The 22,083-nt window shown below is 40.7% G+C and overlaps 1 protein-coding gene across 1 annotated transcript in view; it reads right to left on the bottom strand.

The window, feature by feature from the left end:
- The window catches only part of elfn2a (extracellular leucine-rich repeat and fibronectin type III domain containing 2a), a 117,845-nt gene extending 99,225 nt beyond the window's left edge, over positions 1-18,620 (bottom strand). The window contains exon 1 of the mRNA XM_041036327.1: positions 18,549-18,620. The gene's annotated coding sequence lies outside the window, so the exon portion shown is untranslated. The remainder of the gene's footprint in view (positions 1-18,548) is intronic.
- Between the last annotated feature and the right edge of the window lie 3,463 nt (positions 18,621-22,083).

Raw genomic sequence — 22,083 nt, 5'->3', positions numbered from 1 at the left:
TGTGTATGCATTCATTCGATGCTTTTCTCTGGGTATCACCAATGGAAGTGGATTCCACTTTATCCAACATATCCTATTACGGCCTAGATAGTATATCCCGCTGGTTTTATTTTTTAATTACACTTACAAAAAAAAGCACAGTCGTTTACCTTAAACAAAATCCACTTTGGGCGCTGAGAGTTCAGAAAATGGTTCTAGTCATAAGAACTGAAACTAAAAATAGAAATCTCTAATGAGAGGCTGATTTTGTGCCATAGCCGGATAAGAAATTATAATAATAATAAATCAGTCAGCTAAAATGGCCTGCAAATGGTACTTTTTAAAATCTCATTTTCACCTTTTTTTAATAATCAAAACTTTCAATTAAAAGATTGTGGCATTTGAGCCCCTGGTGGTGTTGGTGTGTGTGTGTGAGAGAAAGAGGCACACGCTTTTTCTTTTTTGTCGATCCCTGTGTCCATCGTGTGCATGTGCTTGAGGGTATGTGTGTGTGTGTGTGTGTGTGTGTGTGTGTGTGTGTGTGTGTGTGTGTGTGTGTGTGTGTAATGAAGATAGGGTGCTTCGTTAATACTGGTCATTAACGGACCCTAATGGCTGAGCCAGCAAGAACACACCACCAAACTAAATGAGACACCAACTGGAAACTCACTCTTTCTTTTTCTATTGCAATGTCTCTCTCCCTCTCACTCCCCTTCTGTCCATTTATCTTTGCCCTTCTCGCTGCACTTTTCCATTTCACGAGCTGTTTTTTTTCTCTCATTCGAGATGGAATTTGCAGGAGAGAGTGGAAAGAAGAGGGAAGGGCTGACAGAATGGAAGGAAAAATCAGAGGAAACAAGGGGAAATGAGATGAGAATGAAGATAATTCAGTATGAGGGGAGGAGTAGAGAGCACAATGGAAGAGGAGACGAGGACTGAGAAAAGAACAGATGAAAAATGGACAGAGGAGGAAGGGAGGAGGTGAAAGGACAGGCTGGAAAAGGAGAAAGTAGCTGGTGAGAAAGCAGCCAAGCAGAGAGAAACATCGAGAATGAAAAATCCAAGCACAGAAGGAAAAAAGAAATTAAGATGAAACAAAATCAAACTGATCAAAAATATCAAGGAAACGTGATTGACAGATGAAGAGCACAGAGGTGATGGGTTGTGACAGCAGAACAGCAGTTTCTTTATTAGTTTGCTTCAGTGCATATCATCATAGTCGAAGTTTGGTTTTAGTTCCTCATGTGCTGCCAAAACTATTACTTTTATTTAGCACATCCTTTCCAGGTTTTTGCTTCACATGTTTTGCGAGTCTCTTATGCTGTTTGCTTGATCTAGTTCTACTTGATTGCAGAAGTTGATTTTGATTGGTCAGTAACAATGTTTTGAGGCATGTTAATCTATTTCACATCAGATCATTTATCTCTCAGCGGCTGTAGCTTGAAGAAATACTGTCAAAAATTCAAATTTAAAGTATTTATATTTCTCAGTCCTCAGTGCAAAAAAAAACATGTTAAGCTCAGCGTGTCTGGGAATAGAGTGGGAGTGTTGCATTAAAAAGTAAACAGCGTTAGACGTATTCCACAGACACACCAGCTCAAACCTGTACAACATGAACCCATGAAGCAACCTTGTCTTGAAGAAATTACAGTTTTCTATCACTATAGTGCAACAGCAAACACATTTTGTAGAATACATAATTGGTGGCTAGATAATGTATTGATGATATGTTGTTAATTTACTATAAGCCTGCCATCCACTTTACATTTTTACATTTCCTTCTAAATGTGGTGTTGCAGTTTAGCCGTATAGCAACGCAATTTCTAGGAGATTGGGTTGCCCTAAAAACAGTATTTGTTGATTGTTGCTTCTGATGTTCGCTTCTCACAACAGTTTATTATGATTTTAAATTTAGTTTGACAAATAGAGTTGAAATAAAATTGCCAAGAGTGCATTATCTTCAGTGTCTTTTTCAGGTAAACGGCAGCAGGGACAGACATCCCTAAACAACAAGTCCTTCAAACGAAACAGCAAAATACTTGGTTTGTCGATGGCCCGTCTGACACCCCTACTGGCAGGTCGCCATCACCTGGAAAGTTTGTGGTGGCCAACTCAACTTTATTTTTAAAGATCAAGGATCAAAATCATTAGTTTCATTTATTCCATGCCCATTTCATCCTAATCTTAAATTACAGGGGGTTTTGAGGTTGACATTAAAAGCCTTCTGTTTGTTAGTGACCACAAAGAAAAACTAATAAAAATAAACTCAGCACTGCCTGCTGAGGCTTTAATTATCCATGTTTTGCTGCACACTGTCCCTATCTTGTCGTATCCCTATATTAGCTGCTGCAATGACCCAGTTTCCGTATAGAAAAGTTTCATTTTAACTTTCTTCTGTTCGGGAGGAGGAACAGCAGAGGGCTGAGGCATGGGTCTGGTCTTTGGAGGCAGGAAGGAGGAAAAGAAAGAAGAGGAGATGGGGGCCTGAGATGACAGGACGGGGGGAAGACTTTGGTCCCCATGAGAGCTGGAGACAGGCAAGAGTGGGGGATAAACAGAGGAAGATGATAGAGGAGGGCCTGGCCTTTGGGGAGTAGTGAAATCTGAAAGCAAGAGACCAGCCCTGAGAAGGGCCAGCTGATGAAATCTGACAGAAAGAAGGAAGAAGAAGGAAAGACGGGGGAGAGAAATGGAGGATGACCATTAAGAGTTGGTGATGGATCATTAAAAAGGGCAGATGTGCGTGTTTTTCACTTTCTCTTTCTGATGTAGATTTGTATGTGTTCTCTAAGGAAAGTATTTCTTTATGCATTTCCTCATCTTGCTTTTCCCCACCTCACACACACACACACACTCCAAGTTCTGCTCCAGACTACAAGAATGTTCAAACCCCGTCTTGTGTGGGCTTAAAAACATCTGAAAAGTAACTGTGATGTTGCACATAATATCTGGCTTTAGCACATGACTTGATCCATTGGCATCTTAAAATTTGGAATTCCTTCATGAATATTCACAAAGACAGAATCAAAAAGGAAAGAGTCAAGAAAGATGGAGAAAGCTGTTTACTGAAGCACCTGTCAACAACAATGTAAAGGATAAGACTGATGCTATTTTATCATTTTGTTATTCTCTGAAAATTCCATGAAAAGGACAAAACCGGCAATCATCTAAAAAGTAAAATAAATATTGACATCGCCCTCTGTTAGAGAACTCCACATTCACACAAAAAGATCATGACTTTATATTGAGTGACACATTCATTCATTAGAGTCAACACTGCAGTTTATTCTTCTGTGCTAATCAGTGTAATCATTAAATGGATGTTCTAGTCATGTCTGCCCGACACAGCACTCTTAGTGGTCAAAAAAAGTCTGAAGTCCTACAGCACCTCCCACAGGTGGTGGACCCATGGGACTCAAACCCACGACCCTGAGAGACTGAGTCTCGTGCTGTAGCAACTGAGCTAACCAGAGTGTCTGGTGGTTAAACGGTTAAATCTGGAGGGAGAGTGGGACCCTAAGTTATACTCTTTGATTTTTATCTATTTTTTTTCCTTTTCTCCATTTTCTCTTACTGCTTAATACAAACTTCCATTTGAGTGTTCACAGGGTAACGTTTTCCAAATCGATCAGCTGGTTTAATGAACTGTATAAAAGTCATGTCAAGTGGCCTCGCCTTTATTTTACAAGGATCTTTGCCTCAAATATGCTGCATTTACGAATGTCTGGGGACTGCACAATCCAATATATACAATATTTGTATTTAAATGTCAGTAGTGCTACTGTGGGTTGTCAGCTATATGATTGTATGGGTGTGAGTGTGTGATAGTAGGGAGATGTTGAAGGTTGTGGAGTTGTAATTAGGTTTTCTGTTCTTTCAATGTGAGATATGGAGCCTTGTTAATGAACAAATAACGTTAAAAGTCAAAGTTTCTTCAACTTGCCCTCTGCACATATGTCTGCACACACCAGTAATCCAGTGTTTGTTATGTTGTAGCTGATAGGTGGCGCCTGGTGAGCCCAGTGACTCACAGTCCATATTAGATCTGGATGGTTGATCTTCCTCGCCAATTTAGTGGGCATCTCTCTCTCTCTCTCTTTCTCTCTCAGTCATTCCTCTTTTCCTGCCTCTATCTCTGTCTTTACAAAAACTTTATCCCTTTCTCTCTCTGTCCACAAGCCTTTTCACCATGGCTGTTTTCACCCTCTCATCCTTTCCCCCCCAGGCAAACAGAAACATGCAGGAGGTGGACATTCTCAGAACGACACAATCAGGCAAAAAAACACTGTAAAATGTGACACTGTGACGCAGTGAAATTCATATCAACTCAGTGGTTCTGAAATGATATTACAGACGCATTTGCTGTATACCTGCTTTGTGTTTTATTCTTTGATAAGCTGACTGAATGCATCATAGTCTTAACAACTCAGTCTTAAATGGTTATGTTCATGTGCAAAAAAAACGTTCCTACATTTTGTAGGAAAGTTAATTGCGACGGGACATTTTCTATTAACAGAATGAGGAGATGTAAAATGGCCTATCATTTAACCCAAACCATGATCTTTCCCTAACCTTAACCAGAGAGATTTGTTTTGTCTAAACCTAACCAAAGATAGGTCTCTGGTGTGACAGTGAAACATTAACCAGCCACTGAATAAGTTTCCAACAAAACATACTTGATTTTGCAGTTTTGTTGTACATGAAGGTGATTTTGAGGCAGGCAGGGTTGAGGCTGAAAAATCTCCATTAAAGCTTAAGGACTAACTCGTTTCCAGCTAATTTGATGACAGGTAATTACATCTGTGTGGGAACCGTGTCTCCAGGTTCATAAACCGATGATGACTGATGATGTTAAATGTTCAAATGTTAAGACTTGACCGTTTGCTAATATTAAGCCACAGGAGTTTATGACGCATATTTATTCATGCGTTAGATGATGATGATGAGTCATGCAAAGATTTGCATGAGTCATGCAAATCTTTTTGCATGAGGACCTGCCTGATTTGCACTAATCAAGCGGGAGCTGTGTACCCTCATTAAGGGATGTAACCAGTAATTTTCCTGATGTTCTTGCGTATGATAACTTGGCATGAGTGAAGATGCTCCCGTATCTTATTAAGTTAATTATCACCTACATGTGTGACTAATTTATTTGATGGAACATAAAATTCTATAGTTCGGCTTTATGTGGTTGTTGTTGTTGACCTGTCACAGACAGTGATGGATGTTGAATCCTGAAACGTGCAGATACAGGAATGCAATCACTAGGAGTGCACTCTGTTTGTGCAGGATCTCAACTTCTTTGAGATCCTGCACCTGGTGTAAAAACCAAGAATAAGTACTACAATTAATACTATAACATTCCATTTTTCTGCCTATATCTATATACAGATGTTTTTCCTCGTCGCTCAGCTGTGACAATGGGTCCTTCCCTTTATGTAGAAAAAAGGGCAAATATTTGGACATGAAGCACAAAGGGAAACATCACACCCACAGGTGTGATAAATTAGGTGTAATGATCTGGAAAGCAGGTCAAGATTTAATTAAGCACCTAGGCATTCACCAGGCACTTTATTAGGAACACCTGTACACCTGCAATCACGTCAACAACCAGAACATCAAAGGAACATTTCCAACATACTGTGGCATTCATGCTAAGAAGAACTTAAGCTGTTTAGAGAGCAAAGAGAGGCCCTCCCCGGTATTAGTATGGCATTCCTAATAAAGTACTCTGTAAGAGTATGTATGCAAGTACATAAAGAAGCTCTTTGTAGTGGCTCTGTCAGTCATATACAGTGTGCATTCGTTCAGGCTAAAGTTAGCTTCCTAAAGAGGTCAGTACTTTTTAGCTGGTACAGATATTCATTCCATCAGACTACAGATATGAATCAGAAGCAGACTGACTCATCTGCTGATGTAAGAGTTTAAGATGTTGGTGTTCTGTAGCACAGATAATTTCTGATTTATCAGACTTGTAAAAAGAGCTGCTGCTGGAGGAAAATCAGGTCCTGACTAAGGCAGTGTGAGAGACACGAATGAATATAAAACATGGTTAATTTTTAATTCCTTCAGAGGCACACGCCACTCCTAAGCACTAAAAACACCTGAGCAGACAGGAAGCTCCTCGCCTTCTACTGAAACGCGTCATTCCCAAGGTTGCTGAAGGCAAAGACAACGATGACCTCATTTCTTCAGTGACGTGTGATCGGCTGTGGCTGAGTTACGTCACCGTTCAGCTGCAGGTAACTCTCCCATACACGGCCACATTTTTCTGATTGTGGAAAACTGAAATACTTCCATTGCATTACTGGTTTCACAGATTGCTTGTGGTGTGATCACACAGTTGTGTACAATGCTTCATCAGCAAGCTGCCTCACCCATGACTCCATTAGCGGTAGCTGAGATAGCTGCTGAGTCAAGTTGTTCGTCACAAAAATATATGTAGGCTATTGCTTTTGGTGGAAAAAAAAAAAAAGGAATGAATACTTTGCTCCACAGACACGTTTCCATAGCTGGTATAAAACAAGCTTACTGGCAGACCACTGGGACCACTGGGACTGCCCTGAGAAAACTTCTCTTATGATTTGGTGCTATATAAATAAAATTGACTTTACTTGACTGTGAACACATATGTATTTGACATGGGTGCATTCAAATTGTGTGCTGAGCCCTCTCCTCTGCTCCCTCTTCCCCTTCGACTCCACACTTGCACATGGCTCCAATACTAATATCGAAAATTAGTCGGCCTACAGGAAGGAGGTTCAGCACCTGGTGGCATGGTGTGCCAATAACAGCCTGGCCCTCAACACCAAGAAGACCAAAGAGATCAATGTGGACTTCAGAAAGATCAATTTAATTAAATCCTGGTCAAGAAGGCTCACCATTGTCTCTTCTTCATGAGGAGACTCAAGGAAGTCCACCTGTCTATTCAGATTCTGGTGAACTTCTACCGCTGCACCTTTGAGAGCAAAACACCATTGCACTTCCACCACTGAGGCTGTCCCACCCATCAGGGACACCTCTCGCCCTCCTCCCCTCTAGGAGGCACTACAGGTCTTTCCACTTCAGAACTTGCAGGCTCAGGAATACCTGCGTTCATGTCTAGTTTTCTGCATATATTAGATGTATTAATCTGTATTTTCCATTTCCAAAATGGATCTTTTCACCACAGCAATCAAATAATTTAACAATTTTAGATTAAATGTGCTGTTCTTGATCAGTTGACGCTGCATGTCATTAAAAACCACTGCTCTGTCATGAACGGCCTCATATTTTGGATAAACTCAGTGTTTAGAGTCTGTGTGAAATCAGTCATCTTGGAACATCACTGCTGGGTTTAGCGAAGCCAGATAACTCAAACACTGCCTGACTGTGACAGCCTGTCAAGCCTCTGGCAGTATCAGTCCCACACTCAATGAACAACACAACAATATGCACAACAATTTATCAAACGCAGACACATCCCCAAATATTTTATTTACACTTACAGCTTTGTGTTCCCCTTCTGCCACCTGTTTTCCGCATGTTTTTCCCCTCAACCCCGCTCAGCATATTGAGCTGTTGAAATATCTGCTCACCAGATGTTAAACTGGCGGGCTAATTGTGCTCTGAAAGAGAAATGTTCAAAGCTGCAGACCTGTTGCCCCGTTAAGATAAAATGTGCTCCTCACACACGGTGTGACGCATTGGTTAAATGTCATTTCTTTTAAAGACTGACCTTTGGCTGATTCATTTAAATATGTTAATATGTGCACACATGCCTGTGTCCTTGTGGATGTATAAACACATGTGAGTGCTATCTCCATTAGCCACAGTCTGTCTCCGTCTCAGACATGCCAAAGCCTGCAGCTCTTTTTTAATGATTCTGCTAAGGTGATAAGTGTGATTTGTCATTTTACAGATGCAACATTCTCGCCTAAAGGGCCGCAAGAGCGCCTACACAAGTTCTCATACACACCACCCATGCACAAACATAACACGCATCTCCATCATCCCCAGCCTCCACTCGTTGTGCCGAGGGGAGCCTGGCCGGGTGTCTTGTCTGCCCATGTACGAGCTTTCACTCTTTTTCTCTCTCTCCCTCTCTGGGGCAACCATGACAAGAAAAGTCTGCCGCTTGTTAGATGGATGGCGGTGACCCTGAAGGAGGAGGAGGCGACTCGAGAAAAGAAAGGAAGAGTGAGACACTTTGAGAGCCAGCAAGAGAAAAGAGAAGGGACATAAAAAACTGAAAATACAGAAGAGACTAGACAGATTTGGTAGAGCAGGTTTGCTGCTTTCAATCTGAGAACACGATGAGAAAATCTGAGTGGGGCAAAGCTGGGAAATAACACACTGCCATCCCTAAATTTATGAGTGTTGAGGAGTCTTTCTACAACTCAAAATCACCACCTCTTTCTGGACCTCAGCAACTCATGGGCCATGAATAAAAACTGGCTGACTTCTGCATTGTCCTATGATTATTCTGAAACCTGAATAGAGAATGCCAAAGTACCTCTGCAGCACTTTGCATTATGGTAAGTCATCACTTTGAATTCTGGAAAAGTCACCTGAATAATAATGTAGTCATTACTTTCACAAAACCCATAAAATATCCAGATCAAATGTGCCTATAATAATCTCAGATATGATGTTTTTCATTCTGTGACTTTCACTGCTGTATTCGATTAGAGTGAGAGAACGAAAAGTTTGAGTACAGTGAGATTTTGTGGACCTTGGCCTACTTCAGACACTGTTCCCCACAAAGAGGACAAGATTAATATACAAAGGAAAAAAAAATTGCAAATTATATATATACACACCCTATTACTGCAGATATTATAGTGCCATACACTGGAGTTCATTGTATGGACCTTAATATTTACCATGAGATGGGATAGAAAATACATGAGAAAGGGCAAAAGCACAGGAAAGGAAGTGGTAGAATGATTAGTAGCTGAGATTTGAATCACAAGCCTTCTCTGAAATGAGATAGGAAGATAGCAGACAGAAAGAAAGAAGGAGCACTTGGGGAGAATCATTATGCTGATGTGAATTAATGCCTGGCTGGAAGAATGTATCACCAACCAGTCAAAAAGAAGAGGGAACAGATGGGGGGCAGGAAAAAAATATTTAAAAAAATAGAAGAGGGAGGAAAATGAGAAAGCAGAGAAGGGGAGGAGAGAGCGAGAGAACGACAGCAGGGTAAATTAAGAGACAGAAACAGCATGAAACCGAAGGAAGACGGGATGAGGGAAAAGGTGGGAGGAGAAAGGCGAGAAATAATGTGAGAGACCGATGTTGACAGAACAGCAGAAGATTGACTGTAGCAGTGAAAATAAAATAAAGCCAAAAAGTGAGATCTGAACCAATGCTGTGGATGGAAAAAAAAACCAACATGTTTCTAAGTAAGATCTTGTTGCCTTTGACACCGCCTACGTGCCAGAGGAATTATGCTTGCTGGGTAAGACCTACTTTTGGTGAACCGGCTATAAGTTTGACCATTACTGTTTCATCACCCATCCCACTTTACATCGAGAAACCAAAACTGACGTGCTATATAATTTTGCGGATGTTGTGATTGATTGCTTATACATTTCCTTTCTTCATTTGATTCTCTCCTTCTTGACATAAACTCCCATTGGCATGGCTCCAGCCAAAATCCCTGTCCGATTTCACTTTTGTAAATCTTGAAAAAAACTTCGTACTACATGAACCTTAACAGACCTCCCACAAATTCAGCAGCCAAGAACTGCAGAAGAAAAACTCTGTTTTGATCTCGGTACAAGATCAAGGGAACTAAGGCACTCTTGGTGTTGAGTAAAGATCAAAATCAATATATTCCTCTTGGGCGACATTACATCTGGTTAAAGAGGCTCAAGGTTCACCAACATCAGAATGGGCTCCAGCTAGACTTCAGTTGTCTCGAGGGACCACATTTCCAAGACAAGACCACAGTCTTGCTACAAAAAATTCCAAATGACTGTAAATAAGTGGACATTTGTGTGCATGAAAATGTTGGGAAATATTACTAGACAGAGTGGACATAATCTACAGTGCTTTTAGAAATACTGAAGAATGCAGTAAAAGATAAAATAATGTTTCATCTATTTTAATGTGTTTTATTTTGGAAACCTTTATGAAAACTGACACAGGAAAGGGTGGTGAGGACACAGACAGGAAGAAAATGACAGCACTCTGTGTCTCTAGTGATCTCCAAAATGCCATCAGACATCATAAATCTGGAATAAAGCAAAGGAAAGTGAAAAGTGACATCCCTTTTTTATCCTTTACTTCTGGGAAAACCAAAGGGTTGGGAGGCCAAGTTTTACAAGACTGGAGGGTTGACCACCTCACCACAGCCCCGTAACTGTGAGGGTGCGGCCCTGAGACGAGCACAGAGCCCTGTACTGACCCCTGAGAGATAAAAACACAAAGAACGAATGATATCAAGGAATCTGCCTGAGACAGACACACGGCAAAAAAGTAACAAACACAAAAAGAGAGGGGAAATCAAAAGACAGGTAGAGGAAGAGAGAATGACGAAAGAGAGCCAGAGAGTCTGGGACACAACAAAAGGTCATCCGTGTGACAAAGTGAAGTAAATGAAAGGAGACAATGTAAAGTGGTAAGGGGGAAAGAGTCAGGAGATCGAAGACCATGAAAATGAAAGAAAAGATGAACAGTGTGAGAAGAGGAGGAATCACAGAGATCTGAGAGAGGTCTGTTGAACAGAGTGGCACCAGTCCACCGGGGCAAATTCCTGGCTTGTGTCACATGTCTTTGGCATTAAAGCGATTTGGATGGTGATTCTGACAAGATAACATGGATAAGCAAATAAACCAAGGACTAGACATGCCACGGGCGCAGCGCAGGCAAAGAGAGAGAGAGAAAAAAAAAAGAAGAAGTAGAGGAGGGAGTGAAGAGGGAGAAATCTAAACAGGAATGGATGTGAAGACGAAGAAAGAGAAAAGCAGAGAGAACTGAAATTTGGGACATGAAGCAAAATCTACAGCAGCTTAAAATCAAATCTACCAAAAAGGTTAAATCAATTCGACAACACTAAGGGTCAAAATTTTGACCTGATAGTGGCGCTAGGGGAAAAGTTAAGGGATCACCAAAGAGATTACAATCCATCCTGTGGGGGACATGAATGATTACACCAAATTTCATGCCAATCCAGCCAATTATTACTGAGAGATTTCACTCAAAGCCAAAAAAATGTAAACCTCACAGTGCTGCTAGAAGGAAAAGGCATCACCGGAGTCTGCAGGCTTCATCCTCAGGGTCCCACAAAAGAGTGAACAGCACTTAAACGATGACTTTGCAAAATAAATGATGATTAAACAAGAGTACAAATAAGTACAGATGCAGATAAGTGGTACTGCTCACGACACTTGGATTGTGAGAGGAGAGAGTGGTAGATCAAACTGGTCATCACTTACATATACACTGTATGTGATTATTCAGACAGCTTTACAGTTTGAATTAAAAATGTGCACGTCACACAACGGACAGTGGGATAAAGGGAAGCAGGATTTATGCATCCAGGCAGCCACTAGATGTTTTTGTCAAGAGATTCTGACTTTTGGTCTTTAATGAGTTGTATCACAACAAACAGAGGAAACGCTAACTAAAGGGAAACTCACAAATAAACCTTCTCTGACAGTAAGTGAAGCTGATACCAACGAACCAAAGACAGTAAAAGAGTCTGCTCAGACCATGATTCTTCTAAAACTTGAGGGTTAGAAGCCACTGGAGCAACAGAGAAAACAAGAAGAAACCCCTCTGGGGGAGGCAGAGGAGAGATTGGGACAAGGAGGAACAAATTAGAGAGTAGAGAGAAAAATATGAGGGAAGAGGATGAGGAAAGACAGGAATAAGGAAGGCAAGGGAACAAGAGAAGGTTGTTTTTTGTGGGGGGGGGGGGGGGGGTGTTTTTGTTTTTTGTAGTTGTTTTAAAGGACAACACTCTACCCTATAGTTGGGAAGAAAGGAAAAGAAAAGAGAAGATGAGGGGGGTTAAGGTTTTGTTTGGACAGTCACAAGTTTACAAGGACGCTGTCTAGTGAGGCTTCAAAAATATCTTGTTCTGTGGATACACATGGGAGGCTGTAAAAGGGCACAGCTGCCATGGAGTGACAGGGGAGGCAGGGAGGACGATAAAACATTAAAAAAAAAATTAGAAAAAGGTGAGAAGAGTTAACCAAGGTCTCCTGCAGGAAACAAACATGTCCAAATTGAACGATTTAATTTTTGATCTCACAGACCACATTCACTCTTCTTCTCATTTTATTTCAAGAGCCTGAAGCAACATGAAACCCTTCTGATTTTCCATATTTTGTGTCATAGACAAGCAGGCCTCAACTGCTTATGCTAGCGTTGTAGCATGACCATAAAATTTGAGCACCATGTAGTGCAGAATCAGATTTCTGTTTAAATTCCTTCATATAGTTTCTCTCATTCTGTTTCTCTGTCTCTCACTGTCTTCTCCGTCTCTCGCTGTCTTCTCCTTTCCTGGCATTTCAATGTAAGTGCACCTGTGTGCATGAATACCATCTCTGTTGCACACTCCCTCCTTCCATCTCAGTCTTTCTGTCTCCCTCTCTGTCTATCTACCTCTTCCTATCTTCCCTTACCCAACCTCTACATCCCCTGCGACAGAGCAAAGCCTTTAATAATATATGAGCCCCTCCGTCTCTCCTGGCAGCGGTGGTAGATTCCTACAGGATTCAATCATGGCCGCACTAATGAGATTAGCATGGCTAATGCGCATGGCTCTCCCTCCCTCCTTACCGCCTTACCTCCCTCCCAGCAGGCACTCCACACAGCAGAAGAGTACCCAGGACGTGTGGGTCGATTGCAGGGTGGCTGAACTAGGAAAGCCCCCCCTCCCCAATCCCACCTGGGCCTCGCCACAAGGTGCCGGACGAGACGGGAACATCCCAGGTGAAGGGGCAGCAAGAGCGAGCAAGCAGAGCCTGATGAAATGTAGCCCTTGACAAGTGTGTCTATGTGTGTATGCGGGAAGGATGCGTGGGGAGTGTTTGGCAGGCTTCCACAGCCTCTCCCTGTGTTCGAAAAGCCCTGGTAGAACCTGGCACTCCAAACTGGCAGAATGTAGAGGAAGAGTGGGGGGAAAAAAAAATTGGATGGATTGAGGGATGGAGGAATGAAGAGGTGATGAAACAGATTAGTGTGACCTCCTGGGGGCTTATTGTTGAGCCTGCCTAGTCAAAGCCTGAACCACATTTCTTCAAACACTGGCTTTTAAAGCAAACGCACACATATAATTTGCAGTTTATACGTTTAGCAGCTGCGTTTATTCGGCGCGACTTGCAAATGCAACAGTAGATAAGTCTAAAATGATGCATCACCACCATTAGAGGCAGCCGATGATGAATGCAAGACTCTAACCAATACACATGCAAAGAAGGCAGAGAGAGCAAGCAGAGTGATTACTTCTAGCTTATATCTTTTGTCCTTAAGATGTGTCTTGATCTGAAGTTGTATTCCAATTAGGTGAATGCAATCCTTCACCACTTTGATTTCTCTTAGCTGATCTGTTAATCTATCGGTGAACTGAAGATGCATTACCCAAAGGTCTCTGAGACCATTCGGTATTCAGAATCAGAATCAGAATCAGAATCAGCTTTATTCGCCAAGTATGCAAACACATACAAGGAATTTTTTGCCGGCAGTTGTTGTCTCTCTAGTGGTAGAAACCAAAAATAAAAAACAAAAGTCTATATAAGATATTTCCAAATATACAAATATACAAATATGTAATATACATTGAAACATGAAATGCGTACCAGTCCAGTAGTGAGTGGATTGAAGCAGTTGGAAGATAAATAAAGTAAAATAAATATGAGAATAAAATAAGACAAAAAGAAATGAAATGAGGTATGCAATATGTAAGTTATCTGTTAACTGTAACTGCACTGTTCACACATTCATATTTTTATTTATTTATTTAGACAGATGCAGCTATCTTTCAGTTATGCTATATCATTCAAGGGTTGCTAAAGCTCATTCAACTTGAGACAAACAGCAGAACTTAAAGATTCATAACTTGAAATTAAGAGGTTTTATTCGAAAAACAGGACTGAGCGAACAATAGATAAAGAGAGAGAAAAGAAATAAGCGAGAAATCAGCTCATTAAGAAAGTGGAAAGATGGAGAAAGCTTTGGCTTTGTATTACTCAAGACTGCTGTAATACACAAACGCATGCATGTGTAAACACACACATACACACACACACACGAGTCCTTATCAGCAAACTCCAGTTATTTCTCCCCAAATACAGCAGTACTGTCACACTGAGCTATCGCCATGCTGATCAGGAAGATGTGAAGTGAGCAGCAAGGCTTTGAGAGGTGATGTTGACTTCACACAAACACACACACACACATACACACACCACACCTTCTGTCTCTATTACACAGTTATACTATAATCATAGCACTCTCACACAACATGCACACCTCCTTAGAGTACTCACACACAAACACCGACAACACAAACCAACAGTACCTCTGAGCACGCACCACACACAGTGGGGTCCAAAAGTCTGAGAGCTTCTTGTGCTGTCACAGAATGCTTGGCTTTCTCAATCTTAGAGTGTTCCCCATAAATGTTCATTGAGGTTGAGGTCAGGTGGCTGTGGAGGACAAGTCAACAACAGTCAGGACTCCTTGGTCTTCTTTCCTCTTCAAATAGTTTGTGCAAAACTCAGAATAACAATTTGACGTCTCACATTTTAACTTTTGATGCCATTTTTCCTGCTCTCACAATTCTTCTCAAAGATCTGCTGGAAACTTGTGGTACAGCTTCATCACTGGCTACACACTGAATCACTTGAACAAGCCTCTGATGAGTAGATCGAAATCACCTGTGTCACCTGATCACATGCTGCCATGGGAGGGACCTGACCTTCTGTATAAACAGAAACTGGTCAATGCCCCAGATTTGCTTGAACTGGACTGCTAACCTCAAATTAGTGAGACCTTAACTGTCTCATCTTCATTTTACATGAGAAAAGAACATCTTGTGTTTTTAAATGTTTCTCAATCCTCAAACTTTCTGATTATTTCCAGGTTTACATGAAAATATTAGAGATTTTCAATGTAGTCTCAGACTTTTGGACCCAACTGTATAAACAAACATTTTGTCCCTCACACACATCCATAAACTGAGAACACCAAGGGCACTTTCTATATACACACACACACACACACACAAAGCCACCCGCGGCCACCCATGTGCTCTCCCTGACACATACATACTTCATCCACCAAAACCTACCTACAGTTATCCCACAGTACAGTCAGTGTACATGCATCCAGATTTGCTCGCACACACTTGCACATACTCAAATAGTGAACACTGAGCAAACTAACCCCTGGCTGGGGAAGGCTAAACCATTTAATCCAACAAACCAACACAATGCATGCTAAAAAAACATGGGGCAGATCACCGTCTGCTCTGTGGTTCACACACACATGAAGTGAGCAACTGAGGAAATTGACTGTTTCAGCTTTCTTTCTTTTTTAATAAAACACTCTACATTAAATTAAAATGAATTCATTGCATATTCCAGATGTCTCATCCAAGTTAATGAGACAATAAATCTTGGCCTCCATCAGGATAATGACCAACATTATAAGGACACATGTTGCTATATTATTCAAATGTTGCATTAAAACACCCAAATGCATCAGGCCCTATATCCAAAGAACTCTAGTGAATGAGGATCCCCATCACATCCATTTTTTCTAGCTGATTTTAGCACAGTCAAGCTAATGACAAAACGAAGTATAATACTATCAAATCACAGATTAAGAATATTTTTAAAAGGCATTTTAGTACACATTTTGGAATGGAAAGTTTATGTAGGTTGCATGAACTAAATTATGCAGAAACAACAAAAATAGATCCTTATGCTTCCAAACAAGCTGATATACGCTCCACTGCTGGCTTCATTATAGTCTCCAGCTGAAACATGTGATATGATGTTTATTCTGCAGAGTGCACAATTTACCACAGAGAAAGCAATAACAGGGAAAAAAGACCAGGCTCTGCATCTAAAACACGAACACCAGAGTCCAGAGGATACCTCGTGCCAACACCAGAAGAAGCAGCAGTCATGTAAACTCCTGTCATCTGTCCAACACATTTTGTTGTAACATCCTCTTAAGACAAAAACAGCCAGGTTTGGTTTTAGTCACAGTAATATTTCTCAAAGTGAAAAATCTCATTGGCTTCAGTTAAACCCCAATGAATAGAGTCAAAGAATCACAATTTTATGACCAAGTAAGCTCAGTGAAGGATTAAAGAGGTGGTAGCTAGTGATGTAAAATCCTCCTGGTACAAGCTAAATTAAATGTTAGCAAAAATGTCAAAAGATTCAAGAGAGCTTTATTGTGAAATGTTAAGAATGAACTACTGTTGATTCATAAAGCTGTAAATGGAAAATCTGGAAAACATGGCAGGAGGAGGCATGTTGGGTCTTTGTATCATCTCAATAAAAGATCAAACACCTTTATACAATGGAGAGCTTCAGCATCCTCATACTGTTTAAAAGAGAGAGAGAAAAAAAAGACCTACAGCACATCATTAAAAAAAAATTACAGCCAAAGCGGTGTTGGGCATACACCTGCAGGGTTCTTTATACTCTGGCTTTTGACCTTAATGAGTTGTTAAACAGTAAAATTGGGAAGCTGTTCATTAAATGACAGTGAATAAGTGAATTCAAAGCAGAATTGAATTTTTTTTGGCAGATAAGCTTTCTGGGAAAGAAAGACATAAGTCAGTTAAGCCATGTGCAGCTTTTCTGGGTATCTGAATATTAGGTCAACATGTTCACACTTTGAAAGCAGACACTGGAAGCTACAGTTTTACATATGATTGTCAAACCATACTACAAGCCAAAAACCACACTCTAAGTATAAAAGATAAAATTATTTCACTAAAGCTCTTAAAAAATTGACACTCAGGTGGTTAAAATCATACACTATACTGTCTCCCAAATGATCCTCCAAATGGACATAATGGGCCTAAATTTCTAAAGGAGGATTGACGGGACCTCTGTGTTGATATCATCTTATCACTACTTTTAACAGAATGTGAGCAACTTAAACGGCAGATACACATTTTTACATGGCACACCTACAGAAGCCGAGGACAGTCATACTTGCAGCTATTTTTTTCAATGTTATCTTGAGATCATGAGTTAATTATTTTGCTATCGCAAGATAACAAAGCTCATTTTCCCGTGATAACAGGTTAATATATCTTGCTATCTCAATAAAACAAGCTTTGTTATCTCGAGATAACAAAATAATTAACCCAGGACTTAATTTGTCCTACCAGAACAGGATCCGGGACCTCCCAGACTGGGACCGGTACCTGTTTGATCAGATCTATCTCCTCTTGTATCAAAATCTGTAAATAAATTTGGTGAAGGCCTACTCATGATGAATTGCTTGTTTGCCTTAAACAAACAGAGCAGACAACATCGATGGACAGACAGGCCAAACACGTCACTTCATTCGGTTTCTTAGCCTATCTATGCAAAGTGTAAACAGCTGTTTCCACGTTATCTGGCTGCTTAGGTTGTCATGAATGTTGACAAGCAATGATGATGATGTCATAAAATACTCAGTAAAACACTTCAGTCGTCTACACTACATGGGGTATCAAAGTGGATGGCATATTCACTTCTGTGCAATTTTGATGCGAATGTAGTGCAAAAAAATATATACACTAGCAATGAATGGAGATGAAGTGAGACATGCAAAGAAATCTGTTATGATTTCAGCTTCTGATTGGGTTTAAAGCTATTTAGTGCCTTCAAAAAGATAAATAAGGATAATGCAACTTAATAGATTTATTTATGAATATTAAAAAAGAACAAAAAATACAGCCCAGTTTCCCCCTGCAGAACTAGGACAGAGCCTACATTTGCAGTGAAGGATTTTAACCCAGTAACGTCTTCAAAACAAGAACACTTTCAACTGTAGAACTTTCAGCATGATACCGAAAGTGGGACAGAATCACAGAGGACACAGAGGAAGCTCAACCCACCAAACCAAAATAACCACAGTATATAGGCTGCTGATAAAAACATGACACAGAGATAGCTGTAGATTCCTCTAAATGTCAGCAAATTTCATCATCATGCTTCATGGCAGCACAAAACTTCAACTTGACCTTGACGTAGTGAAAGCCACCAATCGGTTTCCACCAAAATGACAGATCCAGCCCCTGCCGCTATGGCAACAGACATCCTGCTTCGCCGGGCGGGGTACTTTGGCCAGAATTGGTAGTACCATTTTAAAAAATCCTTCACATACCGGTGCTTTTCAGACAGAAATGCCACTGGGTACTGTCAAGTGCTCTTGCTAAAAAGAGCTTCAGTGGGTGAGCCGTCAGCTCAGGCTGGCTGCCCTGTCAAACCCAGCCCAAAGCACTGGACTTATTAGAAACTCCATGGCTCACTAGAATTGAATAGGAGTCAAAATGACAGCTGATCTACACTAGAATGTAAAGGGTTTCATATTGCAGAGAACAGCGTGAAGTCACTCACCTCTACTTTAGTAGATTAGGTGAACTCCAAAGAGAGGAAGAAGGAGAAGTGCTGCCCAGTCGAGGACACTGCTGGCTGGGTAGAGCTTTGCTGAGCCTCCCGGGTGTGAATAGTTCTCAGTTCTTTTGGATGTGTCAACAAGGTGTCGATTCAAATGATGAGTCTTCTGATATATTTTTCCAGGAGAGGTTAAAAATGTAGTGTCGGTGGTGGTATACTCTGTGTGCTGTGCGGCAAAGTTGGATCCGATTGCCCTGCGTCCACTCAAGCTGGAAAACAGGTTGTGTCCCAGGAAATGGTTCTTTTGCCAAAGCAAGAAATCTCAGAAGTAGAGCTAAAGGAGAGAAGGAGAAGAGAGACACAAGGAGGCGTTAATAAAACTTTAAATTGCATTTGAGTCAGAGAAACATGCGGAGAGAGTGGGAGATGCAGATAAAGATCAAATCAATGCAAAACTTAAATTAACCAGACAGCCTTGATTAAGTGTGCATACCAAGTGCCCTTTTCCTGATTGAAAAATTGCGTTTGGTCAAATACTTCCTAATATTTATTAGCAAATTCCATACCAGATTATAACAAGATCGGGTCTGATTATGTATGCAGGTACCGTGTCTGTGTTTGACTGATAAACAGGCAGAGAAGTCAGCTTCACCTTAGAGATAAGTTCACAGCCACCCCATTTTTAAGCAGGGACACACTTAAAATGATTGAAACCTACAAAGATGAGACAACTTCTATAATTCAATATTTCCACCAATATACGGGGATTAAAACTGTGACAGTCAAAAAGATCCACATATATACACATAAATACAGACTATATTAATACATGGACAACACAGCAAAAGATAGACCGCAATTGCTACAGGCAACCCGCTCATATCATGTGAAAACATGACAAATGCTTACAACTACACCAAAACAGAAAAGGACATCCATCAAAATGTGTTTCTCTTGCACATTTATGCTGCGATTTCCACAGAAAAATAAAGAAATAAAACTTAGCAGAGGAATTCTGACTGAAACTATGGTTAAAGGGCAAACCTGGCTGTACTGAATGATAAAATAATGCTTTAATTAAAGCCACATTGCACTACATTTCTATCAGCTTTATATTAATATATCTCCCACTGTTGACGACCAAACTGTCTGGCTGGGCAGTCAGGAACACCCAGGATACTGAAAATGTCCTTTATTAACCTCAAAAATCACGGGCATAGAGTTCTTGGCCAGGAAACAAAACTAACCAACCAAAAACCACCCAGGACGGAGAAAAACTACACACAAAACACAACACAAACACAAAAACACTAACTCTAGACCCAAAACTCAAAAGTTCTTACTTGTGGGGTGAAGAAACAACAGAGGAAATCCCAAAGGAAACAGAAGACTAATCCAAGAGGTAACACAGGCAAGACAGCAGGAGCAAACATGGGCAGAGACGCAAACAAACTGAAAGGGAGACAAGGGGCTAACAAGACTTATATACACAGGGTATTGGGCAACAGGTGAAACCAGCTGGGGCGGGGCCAACAACCAAAAAAGGAGGGAAACTAGACAAAGACAGGAAGTAAATTAAGAAGAGATACACAAGGGACGCAGTTTCAAAATAAAACAGGAAGTGCAAAACCAAATTAGGAATGGGTACACAAGAATAAGGATTTCAGACTAAAGCAAGTAATACTGAATGCAACTCAAGAAGCAAACCAAGAGAGACATAATTACGAAATGAACAAACAAACATTTATCTGCTTGGCAAAGAAAAGCCCACTCAAATGTCAGAGCACACTTGAAGCGAGACAGCGCCAGCTCGTCCAGTATAAAAGGGGCGGGGCCAAGGCAGCGTTTGGGAAATATTAAGTGGTTTCAAGGGAGAACAGAGTGGAATATCTTTTTTTTCATCTGTGTGTAAATCCTCTGGCTTTAAGAAAAGGTTAGACAAGAGAGGGTCGGAGGGAGCGTTGTGTGTGAGAAAAAAAAGAGAAATAAGAAAGGAAGGGGTAAAAGGGAGGATCAACTTGGCAGATGGAGAGAATAATAAAGTTAAATGTCAGAAACAGGAGGTTACTGACTATAACCTCTTGAAGATGGTGGTCTTAAGCATGCGTGGAGGTGGCATGCGCTGGAATATCAAAGCACAAGGTGGGTGGAAGGAACAGCTGACAGGGAAAAGAAAAAAATTATGAGTGCTGAATAAAAAAACAGGGTTTTATGTTTTTGGTTTTACTGAAAATTCAGAATAAATATGCTTTTGAAACAAAAAGGAATTGAACAAACAAAGGTTTATCAAGGCCGATACTCAAAAGAAAGAGTAATAAAGAGGGCAAATTAAAAGAAGCCGTTAACAAGAGAGAGAAGAGAGAGATGCGTGATGGGAAAATCAGGCTAGCTTTCTCTGAACTAGAACAGGGGAGGGAAGAAAAGAAGACAGTGTAGATTCAGGCCAAAATAAATGGGTGAAAATTATGTTTTGATCCAGTGCAGTGCCAAACAGTCAGCCTGAGGCTATAATCCATCAAGAGACAGAGAGAGGAGAGAAATGGTAAGACATAGAGGGAAGGAACAGAGGGTGGACAGAGAAGGACAAGAGTGAAAAAGGTAAATGGAGTCTGGGGATGAATGAAGAGTAGGAGAATTTAGAAGTGAGGGCAGCCTGGTAGACTGACTGAAATGAAGATGGATTCACACAGAGAGCTATTGAATAATTTACCAAGAAGAGATGAGGCAGTAAGCCCACATATGCGCAAAATAAAAGTGGTCCGTGCCTTCGCAAATTCAAATGACACCGACAAAGAAGAAAAGCGGTCGTGATTAGCCATGATGAGTGTTTGTTAGTTTGTTGGGTAATGTTCAGTTGAAATTCACAGTTCTATACTTTAGCCGTTTCGAACACTCACTCCCTGCTGGTTGCCATATATTACCTTTAACTGTCAGCGAATGAAATCAGAGCAAATCAGTGGCTCTGTATGTAACAGCCTCCTAATTTGCTGTTATGTGGCTCAGAGTAGTAGTTTCTGAAAAACGATAGTTAACTGCCATCATGTGAGCTGATGCCTTTTTCATGTGCTGGAAACACATTGGCACTGAACGCAATCTGGGGTTTCACGGAGTCATTCAATATTTATTTATTTTACTGAGCCATGAAATATTTGATTTACCAGGCTGTGGAGAAATGATATGATCTGACAAAAAACACTGAATACTGCCTTTCTACACTTATCCATCTTTGCAGTAATTACTCCGAACTTAGCAACACTTTGTGCTGCATTTTCCTCAACACGCCTTATTACACCCACTACAACAGTATACTGAATCTGAATGAAAGCAGGTCATCAGTAGGCAAGGCAGCCATTCTATCATTACTAACTCTCAGCCTTCAGCATTATATGTGTGAGGTCACTACCTGAATGCTGCTGAGAGGTCTGTTTGTATTTATTCATTTATTTATTTTATTTAAGTAACCACAATAAAATCTAGGCCAAATAAAACTGAGATTTTGTTCATGTCTACTTTCATTTTTACGCTCACCCACACT

This window comes from Toxotes jaculatrix, chromosome 4 (assembly GCF_017976425.1).
Source record: "Toxotes jaculatrix isolate fToxJac2 chromosome 4, fToxJac2.pri, whole genome shotgun sequence".
Lineage (NCBI taxonomy): Eukaryota > Metazoa > Chordata > Actinopteri > Toxotidae > Toxotes > Toxotes jaculatrix.
The sequence above is the reverse complement of the archived record's forward strand: the minus strand, read 5'-3'. Positions and strand labels throughout refer to the sequence as shown.